Source organism: Coregonus clupeaformis, chromosome 8 (assembly GCF_020615455.1).
Source record: "Coregonus clupeaformis isolate EN_2021a chromosome 8, ASM2061545v1, whole genome shotgun sequence".
NCBI lineage: Eukaryota > Metazoa > Chordata > Actinopteri > Salmoniformes > Salmonidae > Coregonus > Coregonus clupeaformis.
In genome coordinates, this window is record NC_059199.1 from 9,431,240 (window position 1) to 9,444,619 (window position 13,380).

Genomic DNA, 13,380 nt, shown 5'->3' on the forward strand with positions numbered 1-13,380 from the left:
TAGAACAGAGTGACTGTGTGTGTCTTAGAACAGAGTGACTGTGTGTGTCTGTTAGAACAGAGTGAATGTGTGTCTGTTAGAACAGAGTGACTGTGTGTCTGTTAGAACAGAGTGACTGTGTGTCTGTTAGAACAGAGTGACTGTGTCTGTTAGAACAGAGTGACTGTGTGTCTGTTAGAACAGAGTGACTGTATGTCTGTTAGAACAGAGTGACTGTGTGTGTCGGAACAGAGTGACTGTGTGTCGGAACAGAGTGACTGTGATGGTCTGTTAGAATAGAGTGACTGTGTGTGTCTGTTAGAATAGAGTGACTTTGTGTGTCTGTTAGAACAAAGTGAGTGTGTGTTAGAAAAGAGTGACTGTGTGTCTGTTAGAACATTGTGACTTTATGTATGTTAGAACAGAGTGACTGTGTGTCTGTTAGAACAGAGTGACTGTGTGTCTGTTAGAACAGAGTTACTGTGTGTGTCGGAACAGAGTGACTGTGTGTGTCGGAACAGAGTGACTGTGATGGTCTGTTAGAATAGAGTGACTGTGTGTGTCTGTTAGAATAGAGTGACTTTGTGTGTATGTTAGAACAAAGTGAGTGTGTGTTAGAAAAGAGTGACTGTGTGTCTGTTAGAACAGAGTGACTGTGTGTCTGTTAGAAAAGAGTGACTGTGTGTCTGTTAGAACAGAGTCACCGTGTGTCTGTTAGAACAGAGTGACTGTGTGTCTGTTAGAACAGAGTGACTGTGTGTCTGTTAGAACAAAGTGAGTGTGTCTGTTAGAGCAGAGTGACTGTGTGTCTGTTAGAACAGAGTGACTGTGTGTCTGTTAGAACAGAGTGACTATGTGTGTCTGTTAGAACAGAGTGACTGTGTCTGTTAGAACAGAGTGACTGTCTCTGTTAGAACAGAGTGACTGTGTGTCTGTTAGAACAGAGTGACTATGTGTGTCTGTTAGAACAGAGTGACTGTGTGTCTGTTAGAACAGAGTGACTGTGTCTGTAAGAACTGCTCCTGTGTGTGTCTGCTCCTGTGTGTGTGTGTGTGTGTCTGCTCCTGTGTGTGTGTGTCTGCTCCTGTGTGTGTGTCTGCTCCTGTGTGTGTGTGTGTGTCTGCTCCTGTGTGTGTGTGTCTGCTCCTGTGTGTGTGTGTGTCTGCTCCTGTGTGTGTGTGTGTGTCTGCTCCTGTGTGTGTGTGTCTGCTCCTGTGTGTGTGTGTCTGCTCCTGTGTGTGTGTGTGTGTCTGCTCCTGTGTGTGTGTGTCTGCTCCTGTGTGTGTGTGTGTCTGCTCCTGTGTGTGTGTGTGTGTGTCTGCTCCTGTGTGTGTGTGTCTGCTCCTGTGTGTGTCTGTCTGCTCCTGTGTGTGTGTGTGTCTGCTCCTGTGTGTGTGTGTGTGTCTGCTCCTGTGTGTGTGTGTGTGTGTGTCTGCTCCTGTGTGTGTGTGTGTCTGCTCCTGTGTGTGTGTGTCTGCTCCTGTGTGTGTGTGTCTGCTCCTGTCTGTGTGTGTGTGTCTGCTCCTGTGTGTGTCTGTCTGCTCCTGTGTGTGTGTGTGTGTCTGCTCCTGTGTGTGTCTGTCTGCTCCTGTGTGTGTGTGTGTGTCTGCTCCTGTGTGTGTGTGTCTGCTCCTGTGTGTGTGTGTGTGTCTGCTCCTGTGTGTGTGTGTCTGCTCCTGTGTGTGTGTGTGTGTCTGCTCCTGTGTGTGTGTGTGTGTCTGCTCCTGTGTGTGTGTGTCTGCTCCTGTGTGTGTGTGTGTGTCTGCTCCTGTGTGTGTGTGTGTGTCTGCTCCTGTGTGTGTGTGTGTGTGTGTGTGTGTGTCTGCTCCTGTGTGTGTCTGCTCCTGTGTGTGTGTGTCTGCTCCTGTGTGTGTGTGTGTGTCTGCTCCTGTGTGTGTGTGTGTGTGTGTCTGCTCCTGTGTGTGTGTGTGTGTGTGTGTCTGCTCCTGTGTGTGTGTGTCTGCTCCTGTGTGTGTGTGTGTGTGTGTGTCTGCTCCTGTGTGTGTGTCTGCTCCTGTGTGTGTCTGCTCCTGTGTGTGTGTGTGTCTGCTCCTGTGTGTGTGTGTGTGTGTCTGCTCCTGTGTGTGTGTCTGCTCCTGTGTGTGTCTGCTCCTGTGTGTGTGTGTCTGCTCCTGTGTGTGTGTGTGTCTGCTCCTGTGTGTGTGTGTGTGTGTCTGCTCCTGTGTGTGTGTGTCTGCTCCTGTGTGTGTGTGTGTGTGTGTCTGCTCCTGTGTGTGTGTGTGTCTGCTCCTGTGTGTGTGTGTGTGTCTGCTCCTGTGTGTGTGTCTGCTCCTGTGTGTGTCTGCTCCTGTGTGTGTGTGTGTCTGCTCCTGTGTGTGTGTGTGTGTCTGCTCCTGTGTGTGTGTGTGTGTGTCTGCTCCTGTGTGTGTGTGTGTGTGTGTCTGCTCCTGTGTGTGTGTGTGTGTGTCTGGTCCTGTGTGTGTGTGTCTGCTCCTGTGTGTGTGTGTGTGTCTGCTCATGTGTGTGTGTGTCTGCTCCTGTGTGTGTGTGTCTGCTCCTCTAACCCCGTCTCTCCTCTAGTGGAAGCTACAGGGTCTCCCAGGGTGGAGGAGGACGGCAGGGGCATGGAGGAAATCTGGAGAATGAACTTTGTGACCGTGGACGAGGTGGGAGAGGAGGAGGAGGAGAAGGAGGAGGAGGAGGAGGAGGAGGAGGAGGAAGCTGGTACTCCCTGGAGAGGAGGAGGGTGGAGGAAGAGAGGACAACAGACCCCTGGTGAGAGGAAGACACCCACACACCAATTATAGCATTGAAATGTATTCCTTCATTTTCTCATTCATTCTTTCCTTTTCCCTCGTCTCATTTCACAGCGAGGAAATCAACGAGAGGAACGAGGGGGAGGACCAAAGAGGAGCCTACTGCAGCCCCTGAAGCATCAGCCCCGCCCACTTCACTTGACACTCCCTCCTCATTGGTCCAAGATGATGTGACCTCAGAGGTGGACAGCCAACCAGCTGCCTCTGCCTCAGTTCCATACCTCCAAGAGAAAGAGGCTGAAGCCCCAGCAGACCAACCCAGCCTGGAGGCCTCCTCGGCTGGGCAGGAGACGCAGCCTGACCCCACTGAGAATCAGAGTCTGGAGGGGAAACAGGAGACGGCAGATATCACTGATGGCAAGACTGATTCCAGAACAACAGCACTCAAAGGTAACACACACACACACACACACACACACACACACACACACACACACACACAGGGGGAAAGGAAGTCATGTCTGCGGGTAACATTTCCAGACGGGAACATGTATAATAATAAGGGGCCAAGCACAGAACCTTGTGGAACGCCAAATTCTACTTTGCGATCTTCAGATGAGCCGTGATCAATTTGTCTCCGTCTTGGCCATAATAATTATTTTCTAATTCACACTGTGACTAGATTGTAACTTTTGTTTAAGATTTGGTGCCAACAGCTGCCAGTGAAGAGAATATCCTAAATATCACTTAATTTTTTTTATTTAACTAGGCAAGTCAGTTAAGAACAAATTCTTATTTACAATGACGGCCTACACCGGGCCAAACCCGGACGACGCTGGGCCAATTGTGCGCCGCCCTATGGGACTCCCAATCACGGCCGGTTGTGATACAGCCTGGAATCGAACCAGGGGGTCTGTAGTGACGCCTCAAGCACGGAGATGCAGTGCCTTAGACCGCTGCGCCACTCGGGAGCCCCTAAATGACATCAGTATTTTATTCCAGTAGAAAAGGGAATATCAGTTTATTAGTGTCATATTTAGCTGATGTGATAGAGATGATTGCTGGCCACGGAAACTGCAAGTCAGTTCTAGTCGTTTTCAATGGCTGGCATCAGCTGTCTCTAAATGGTATCTGGCCTCTAATAGCTGTCTCTAAATGGTATCTGGCCTCAAACAGCTGTCTCTAAATGGTATCTGGCCTCAAACAGCTGTCTCTAAATGGTATCTGCTCTCTAATAGCTGACCACTTGGTGATGAAGGCTTTGGTGATTGTTGTGTGTTGATAGCAACGGCAACATACAGTGCATTCGGAAAGGATTCAGACCCCTTGACTTTTTGCACATTTTGTTACGTTACAGCCTTATTCTAAAATGGATTAAATCATTTTTGCCCCCTCATCAATCTACACACAATACCCCATAATGACAAAGGAGAAAACAGGTTTTTAGAATGTTTAGCTACCGTATTTTCCGCACTATAAGGCGCACCTTCAATGAATGGCCTATTTTAGAAGAGTTTTCATATATAGGGCGCACCGGATTATAAGGCGCATAGAATAGAAGAGACTGCAGTCTGGGGTTGCGTTATGCATCCACTAGATGGAGCTGTGCTAAAGGGAATGTCAACAAAACAGTCAGATAAAGTCAAACTTTATTAAGCGTTCTGACAACAATTTTGGGGGTCTTTATACACACACAAGTGGTGTGGGACTGTGAGTAAGCACAGTACCGGTGTTTACTGACTACGGTAGCCGTAATGCTGCAAGCGGTGCGGCTTTGTAGTTTACCAGTCGTACTGAAACATTTCATTATTATTAAATTGTTTTTATTGGTTTTTCATACTGAAACATTTTGACAGAGCGCCTTGAGCGCCGTGTACAACCAGTATGGATCAACCAATTAACCAATTGATCCATATATAAGGCGCTCCGGATTATAAGGCGCACTGTCGTTTTTTGAGAAAATTAAAGGCTTTTAAGTGCGCCTTATAGTGCGGAAAATACAGTAATTTATAAAAATAAAAAAAACAGACAGACCTTAGTATTCAGACACTTTGCTATGAGACTCAAAATTGATCTCAGGTGCATCCTGTTTCCATTGATCATCCTTGAGATGTTTCTACAACTTGACTGGAGTCCACCTGTGATGATGTGATGTTGAAGGAGTCAGGCGCAGGAGGGTAAATCACAGAATAGCATGCTTTATTCCGCAAATACAGAGTTACGCAGTAATGCGTCAAAAACACTCCAGTGGGCAAAACAGGCGCACTGGAAAATACAAGACACACGGGGAAATATCCCGGCGATACAAAATACACGGAGCTCCACCGAGCTTCACTGTCCTCCACAATAAACAATCCCCCACAATGACAAGGGGGCAGAGGGAACACTTATACAGGTACTGATGAGGGGATAGGAACCAGGACAAGGGGGCAGAGGGAACACTTATACCGGTACTGATGAGGGGATATGAACCAGGTGTGTGTAATAAACAAGACAAAACAAATGGAATGATGAGATGAGGAGCGGCAGTGGCTAGAAGGCCGGTGACGACGAACGCCGAAGCCTGCCCGAACAAGGAGAGGAGGCAGCTTCGGAGGAAGTCGTGACACCACCTGTGGTAAATTTAATTGATTGGACGTGATTTGGAATGGCACACACCTGTCTATATAAGGTCCCACAGTTGACAGTGCATGTCAGAACAAAAACCAAGTCATGAGGTTGAAGGAATTGTCCGTAGAGCTCCGAGACAGGATTGTGTCGAGGTACAGATCTGGGGAACGGTACCACAACATTTCTGCAGCATTGAAGGTCCCCAAGAACACAGTGGCCTCCATCATTCTTAAATGGAAGAAGTTTGGAACCACTGTCATGTAATCGCTGCCAAAGGTGCTTCAACAAAGTACTGAGTAAAGGGTCTGAATACTTATGTAAATGTGATATTTCAGTGTTTTATTTGTAATACATTTGAAAAAATTTACAATACACTGTTTTTGCTTTGTCATTATGGGGTATTGTGTGTAGATTGAGGGGGAAAAAAAACTATTTAATCCATTTTAGAATAAGGCTGTAACGTAACAAAATGTGGAAAAAGTCAAGGGGTCTGAATACTTTCCGAATGCACTGTATAACTACATTTACACACTGGTGTTATTTAATTTTATTATAATTAACTATGGTGTTATGATCTGAGTAATGATTCTAAATAAAATCATTTCTCCCCCTCTCTCTACCCCTCCCTCGCTCTCCCGGTCTCCCTTCCCCTCCCTCCATCTCTCTAGAAGACCGTAAACAGAGAAGAGAGGAAGAGGAGTCTGAATCAAAGCGTTGTCGTTCTGAGTCTCCTCTGATCACAGACTTCAAACTGCCTCCCTTCACCCCTGACAACCCTATAGGTGATATAGCTGGTACACACCCACCCACTCTGTAATTATCCGCCACTTACAAGGTATCAGGTTTGGCTGACACTCACTCACTCCCTCATCTCTCTCTCCCCTCCTCTCCCTCCCTCTCTCTCTCTCTCTCTCTTTCTCTCTCTCTTTCTCTCACTCTTTCTCTCTGTCTCTCTCTCTCTCTCTCTCTCTCTCTCTCTCTCTCTCTCTCTCTCTCTCTCTCTCTCTCTCTCTCACTCTTCATCTCTCTCTCTCTCTCTCTCTCTCTCTCTCTCTCTCTCTCTCTCTCTCTCTCTCTCTCTCTCTCTCTCTCTCTCTCTCTCTCTCTCTCTCTCTCTCTCTCTCTCTCTCTCTACATACAGGTATAAACGTGATTAGTTAGTTAGTTAAGGTTATTCAACTAGCGGTCTGTGGAGGTACTGCAGGGGGTCCTGCAGTACCTCCACTTTATTTCTAAACTTTATTTCTAAACTTCTAATATCGGAGCACATTACACTCACTGGAGCCAATTAGACTCACTGGAGCCAATTACACTCACTGGAGCCAATTAGACTCACTGGAGCCAATTACACTCACTGGAGCCAATTACACTCACTGGAGCCAATTAGACTCACTGTAACCAATTACACTCACTGGAGCCAATTAGACTCACTGGAGCCAATTAGACTCACTGGAGCCAATTAGACTCACTGGAGCCAATTAGACTCACTGGAGCCAATTAGACTCACTGGAGCCAATTACACTCACTGGAGCCAATTACACTCACTGGAGCCAATTAGACTCACTGGAGCCAATTACACTCACTGGAGCCAATTAGACTCACTGGAGCCAATTACACTCACTGGAGCCAATTAGACTCACTGTAACCAATTACACTCACTGGAGCCAATTACACTCACTGGAGCCAATTAGACTCACTGGAGCCAATTACACTCACTGGAGCCAATTAGACTCACTGGAGCCAATTAGACTCACTGGAGCCAATTACACTCACTGGAGCCAATTACACTCACAGGAGCCAATTAGACTCACTGGAGCCAATTACACTCACTGGAGCCAATTACACTCACTGGAGCCAATTAGACTCACTGTAACCAATTACACTCACTGGAGCCAATTAGACTCACTGGAGCCAATTAGACTCACTGGAGCCAATTAGACTCACTGGAGCCAATTAGACTCACTGGAGCCAATTAGACTCACTGGAGCCAATTAGACTCACTGGAGCCAATTACACTCACTGGAGCCAATTACACTCACTGGAGCCAATTAGACTCACTGGAGCCAATTACACTCACTGGAGCCAATTAGACTCACTGGAGCCAATTACACTCACTGGAGCCAATTAGACTCACTGTAACCAATTACACTCACTGGAGCCAATTACACTCACTGGAGCCAATTAGACTCACTGGAGCCAATTACACTCACTGGAGCCAATTAGACTCACTGGAGCCAATTAGACTCACTGGAGCCAATTACACTCACTGGAGCCAATTACACTCACAGGAGCCAATTAGACTCACTGGAGCCAATTACACTCACTGGAGCCAATTACACTCACAGGAGCCAATTACACTCACTGGAGCCAATTACACTCACTGGAGCCAATTAGACTCACTGGAGCCAATTACACTCACTGGAGCCAATTAGACTCACTGGAGCCAATTACACTCACTGGAGCCAATTAGACTCACTGGAGCCAATTACACTCACTGGAGCCAATTACACTCACTGGAGCCAATTAGACTCACTGGAGCCAATTACACTCACTGGAGCCAATTACACTCACTGGAGCCAATTAGACTCACTGGAGCCAATTACACTCACTGGAGCCAATTACACTCACTGGAGCCAATTACACTCACTGGAGCCAATTAGACTCACTGGAGCCAATTACACTCACTGTAACCAATTAGACTCACTGGAGCCAATTACACTCACTGGAGCCAATTACACTCACTGGAGCCAATTAGACTCACTGGAGCCAATTAGACTCACTGGAGCCAATTACACTCACTGGAGCCAATTAGACTCACTGGAGCCAATTACACTCACTGGAGCCAATTACACTCACTGGAGCCAATTACACTCACTGGAGCCAATTACACTCACTGGAGCCAATTAGACTCACTGGAGCCAATTACACTCACTGGAGCCAATTACACTCACTGGAGCCAATTACACTCACTGGAGCCAATTACACTCACTGGAGCCAATTACACTCACTGGAGCCAATTAGACTCACTGGAGCCAATTACACTCACTGGAGCCAATTAGACTCACTGGAGCCAATTACACTCACTGGAGCCAATTAGACTCACTGGAGCCAATTACACTCACTGGAGCCAATTACACTCACTGGAGCCAATTAGACTCACTGGAGCCAATTACACTCACTGGAGCCAATTAGACTCACTGGAGCCAATTACACTCACTGGAGCCAATTAGACTCACTGGAGCCAATTAGACTCACTGGAGCCAATTAGACTCACTAGAGCCAATTACACTCACTGGAGTATCTGACATAGGCTTTGAAAATAGGCTGCTGTTAGTTTCTGTGTCTAGTATTCTGTGGATCATTTCACTAAAGCTCATTGAAAAATTACTTCCCTTATGTCTTTACATCTCCCCCTCTCCCTCTCCCCCCTCCCCCTTCCGTCTCCCTCTCTCCCCCCTCCCTCCCTCCCTCTCTCTCCCTCCCTCCATCTCTGTCCAGAAATATTACCTGAAGCGTCAGAAGCAACAAGCAGGAGGTTCTAGCCAAGGCTCCGCCTCCAAATGACCCCTGACCTCACCCTGGATCTGTCTCAAATGTGACCATTTTCCCAACATAGTGCACTACTTTGGACCAGACTCCATAGTGCTCCGGTTGAAATGGAATAAGGGGCCATTTGGGACACAGGCCACACACCATATAATATGACAGAGATTTTAGTTTAATGGATTTGTTTATTTGCTTTTTGGATTTGAATATCATTAAACTTCTGTTTAATTTAACCAGAGAAACTCAGTCAGCAGAGACAAGACATAATGTATGTATAAGGAGAAAATAATAAATTTGTTTTATTAAAAACACTATGTTGTCTGGTGGTCGGTCTTAAGAAGGGTATCTGTTGGGGTGAATGGCTTGATGCAGGTTGTAGATTGGTGTCTGTTGGGGTGAATGGCCTGCTAAGCGTTATAAATGTAACGAGTACTTTTGGGTGTCAGGGAAATGTATGGTGTAAAAAATACATACTTTTCTTTAGGAATGTAGTAAAGTAAAAGTAAAAGTTGTCTAAAATATAAATAGTAAAGTACAGATACCCCCCAAAAAACTACTTAAGTATTACTTTAAAGTATTTTTACTTAAGTACTTTACACCACTGGTGCACATCATAGCAAAATGTTTTGCGACGGCAAACAAATCATGATCCTCCATCACTGAAGAGGAAATCAATGAGGGGAGGAAACTATACAGAGGAGCTTTTAGAGACATCAATAACTGTTACTAGGACTGAGCACTGATGATATAGCCGCTATGATGTAACATATCTGAGCATATCAGATGTAGGGGCTGAGGTCAAATGTAGCATTCCATTGTTAATACCTATCCAATCCTCTCAGATTCACCGTAGCCTGGTGTCTACACCAGGGTTCTTCAATTCCGGTCCTGGAGGGCCGAAACACCTCTGTTTTTCATCCTCTCCTTCTAATCAGTGGCTAATTCAGACCTGGGACACCAGGTGAGTGCAATTAACTACCAGGTAGAAATAAAAAAAACAGAAGTGTTTCGGCCCTCCAGGACCGGAATTGAAGAACCCTGGTCTAAAGGGGTAAGGGGCCAGAGGTGGGTTAGGAGTAGACGGGCATGCCTTCCAGTACACTGGGTCAATCTATTAATAGCTGGAGGATTGACAACCGGCACACACATTCACGCGTACAAACTCCATGTCTGATGCCTCCATGAATGTTTTTTCTCCCATTTGCACTTTAAGAGTTCACTTCCTTAATTAGGGCCTGTTGCCTAGGCTACAGTAAACAGTTACGGTTGTCTGGGAAACGGCTAGCTAAACCTGATCACCGCTTCCTCAGATGGTTCTGAAATTCTCCTATAATGGGCTCCAGAACTCCTGCATGAGTTCTCTACGTTCGTCCCCCCTGGTCCCCCCCTGTGATACAGTGGGGAGAACAAGTATTTGATACACTGCCGATTTTGCAGGTTTTCCTACTTACAAAGCATGTAGAGGTCTGTCATTTTTATCATAGGTACACTTCAACCGTGAGAGACGGAATCTAAAACAAAAATCCAGAAAATCACATTGTATGATTTTTAAGTAATTAATTTGCATTTTATTGCATGACATTAGTATTTGATCACCTACCAACCAGTAAGAATTCCGGCTCTCACAGACCTGTTAGTTTTTCTTTAAGAAGCCCTCCTGTTCCCCACTCAACAACTGTTGGCGCAATTATTAGGAAGATGGAAGAAGTTCAAGATGTCGGTCAATCACCCTCGGTCATGGCCCCATCCATTCTCCCCTCAATACGGTGCAGCCGTCCTGTCCCCTTTGCAGAAAAGCATCCCCAAAGAATGATGGTTCCACCTCCATGCTTCACGGTTGGGATGGTGTTCTTGGGGTTGTACTCATCCTTCTTCTTCCTCCAAACACGGCGAGTGGAGTTTAGACCAAAAAGCTCTATTTTTGTCTCATCAGACCACATGACCTTCTCCCATTCCTCCTCTGGATCATCCAGATGGTCATTGGCAAACTTCAGACGGGCCTGGACATGCGCTGGCTTGAGCAGGGGGACCTTGCGTGCGCTGCAGGATTTTAATCCATGATGGCGTAGTGTGTTACTAATGGTTTTCTTTGAGACTGTGGTCCCAGCTCTCTTCAGGTCATTGACCAGGTCCTGCCGTGTAGTTCTGGGCTGATCCCTCACCTTCCTTATGATCATTGATGCCCCACGAGGTGAGATCTTGCATGGAGCCCCAGACCGAGGGTGATTGACCGTCATCTTGAACTTCTTCCATTTTCTAATAATTGCGCCAACAGTTGTTGCCTTCTCACCATGCTGCTTGCCTATTGTCCTGTAGCCCATCCCAGCCTTGTGCATATCCATATAGGATTTCTATTTGCCATATATATTTCAACTGTACTGTGATGTTTTCCAAAGTTCTGAACCTTTCTATTCTCATTGTTTCTACAGTTTGTGAATTGAAAATAAACATCTTTGCTAAAAGTATTATTATATTATTGATCGATTGACTATGACTTTTCAGATCACCCAGTAGTGCTATCTGCAGTAGTGTTAAACACTACTGCAGCTTATTATGTGACTTGTTAAGCCAAATTTACTCCTGAACTTATTTAGGCTTGCCATAACAAAAGGTTGAATACGTATTGACTTAAGACCTTTCAGCTTTTCATTTTTCATTAATTTGTAAAAATGTTGAAAACGTAATTCCACTATGACATTATGGGGTATTGTGTGTGTGTGTAGGCCAGTGACACAACATGTCAATTTAATCATATTTTTAATTCAGGCTCTAACACAACGAAATGTGGAAAAAGTCAATGGGTGTGAATCCTTTCTGAAGGCACTGTATATCAGAAAATATTCAAACATTCCATTGAAACAATGCAGTCAATCCACAGTCATACACTGGCTGAAATCAGTTGATGATAGGACTAAGTTGTAAATGCAACAAGCACTGATAATGTATCATATGACAGCACTCACAGCTTTCCAAGAAAAACAAACACGTTGACATTTATGGTCTGTTTACACTGAGTGTATAAAACATACCTGCTCTTTCCATGATATAGACTGACCAGGTGAAAGCTATGATCCCTTATGGATGTCACCTGTTAAATCCACTTCAATCAGTGTAGATGGAGGGGAGGAGACGGGTTAAAGAAGGATTTTAAAGCCTTGAGACATGGATTGTGTATGTGTCCAATTCAGAGGGTGAATGGGCAAGACAAAATATTTCAGTGCCTTTGAACGGGGTATGGTAGTAGGTGCCAGGCGCACCGGTTTGAGTTTGGAAGGAACTGCAACTCTGCTGGGTTTTTCACTCGCAACAGTTTCCCGTGTGTATCAAGAATGGTCCACCACCCAAAGGACATCCAGCCAACTTGACACAACTGTGGGAAGCATTTTAGTCAACATGGGCCAGCATCCCTATGGAATGCTTTCAGCACCTTGTAGAGTCCATGCCCTGACGAATTGAGGCTGTTCCGAGGGCAAGGGGGGTACAACCCAAACATTAGGAAGGTGTATATTATTACATATAAATGGTATAGAACCCATATAAATGGTATTTATAATTATATGACAATATTTTAGATTCTATTACACAATTTCTGATATATGACATGCCTTTTATTTTCCTGCGTTAGTAAAATCATTAATTCCAATTAGACTGGTTTGGATTTCTACCTGACCAATATGGCTGCCATTTTCACCCCCCAATTCTGGAACTTTGAGGGTTGATGACATTTCCCCTCTAGTGTTTAACAGGATATCTATGGTTTTAGCTAGCCACCGTCGCCATGACATCACCTACAAGCGTGATGGGGGATTTCTATTGGAGAATCTGTTTCTGCATATCTTCACACTGTACTGTTATGACATGCTCTTGTTGTGGTTATTCTGACCAAACATAATAGCTTAGCCTTTAGCATTAGACACGTCTCATGGAAAAGCTGGCCAGGGATAAGATAGTTTGTTTTAGTTTGCTGTTGCAGTTTTTAGGCAGCTAGGTGGCGTCTACTGCTTGACTGAGGCTATGGAAGAGCAAGAGGAAGAGAGAGAGGAAGAGGGAGGAAATGTAGAGATTTCCTTTGGGCCCGCAGGGTGTGACCCTGGAGCTGGGGGGTAGTCCTAAGATAATGTGTGTGTGTGAGAGAGGGAGAAGGAGATATCTTGACTCCGACTAGGGAAGCCAGAGAAAAACTCAACTTACATTTTACGTCATTTAGCAGACACTCTTATCCAGAGCGATTTACTGGAGCAATTAGGGTTAAGTGCCTTGCTCAAGGGCACATCGACAGATTTGTCACCTAGTCGGCTCAGGGATTAGAACCAGCGACCTTTCGGTTACTGGCACAACGCTCTTAACCACTAAGCTACCTGCCGCTTCCAACTTCAACTTATCTTGGACTTTACTTATTAGCTACAACACTTTGGACTATAGCTCATCATTTGGTCTATAGCTTATCATTTGGACTATAGCTCATCATTTGGTCTATAGCTTATCATTTGGACCAAAGCTTATCATTTGGACTATAGCTTATCATTTG

The 13,380-nt window shown here is 45.4% G+C and overlaps 1 long non-coding RNA gene across 1 annotated transcript; it reads left to right on the top strand.

Moving 5' to 3' along the window:
* The first annotated feature begins 2,674 nt into the window (after positions 1–2,674).
* On the top strand, positions 2,675–9,163 carry LOC121571073. The gene is made up of 4 exons (XR_006001642.1): positions 2,675–2,715; positions 2,811–3,146; positions 5,975–6,088; positions 8,805–9,163. It is a non-coding gene; the product is annotated as an uncharacterized LOC121571073 (long non-coding RNA).
* Positions 9,164–13,380: the final 4,217 nt, after the last annotated feature.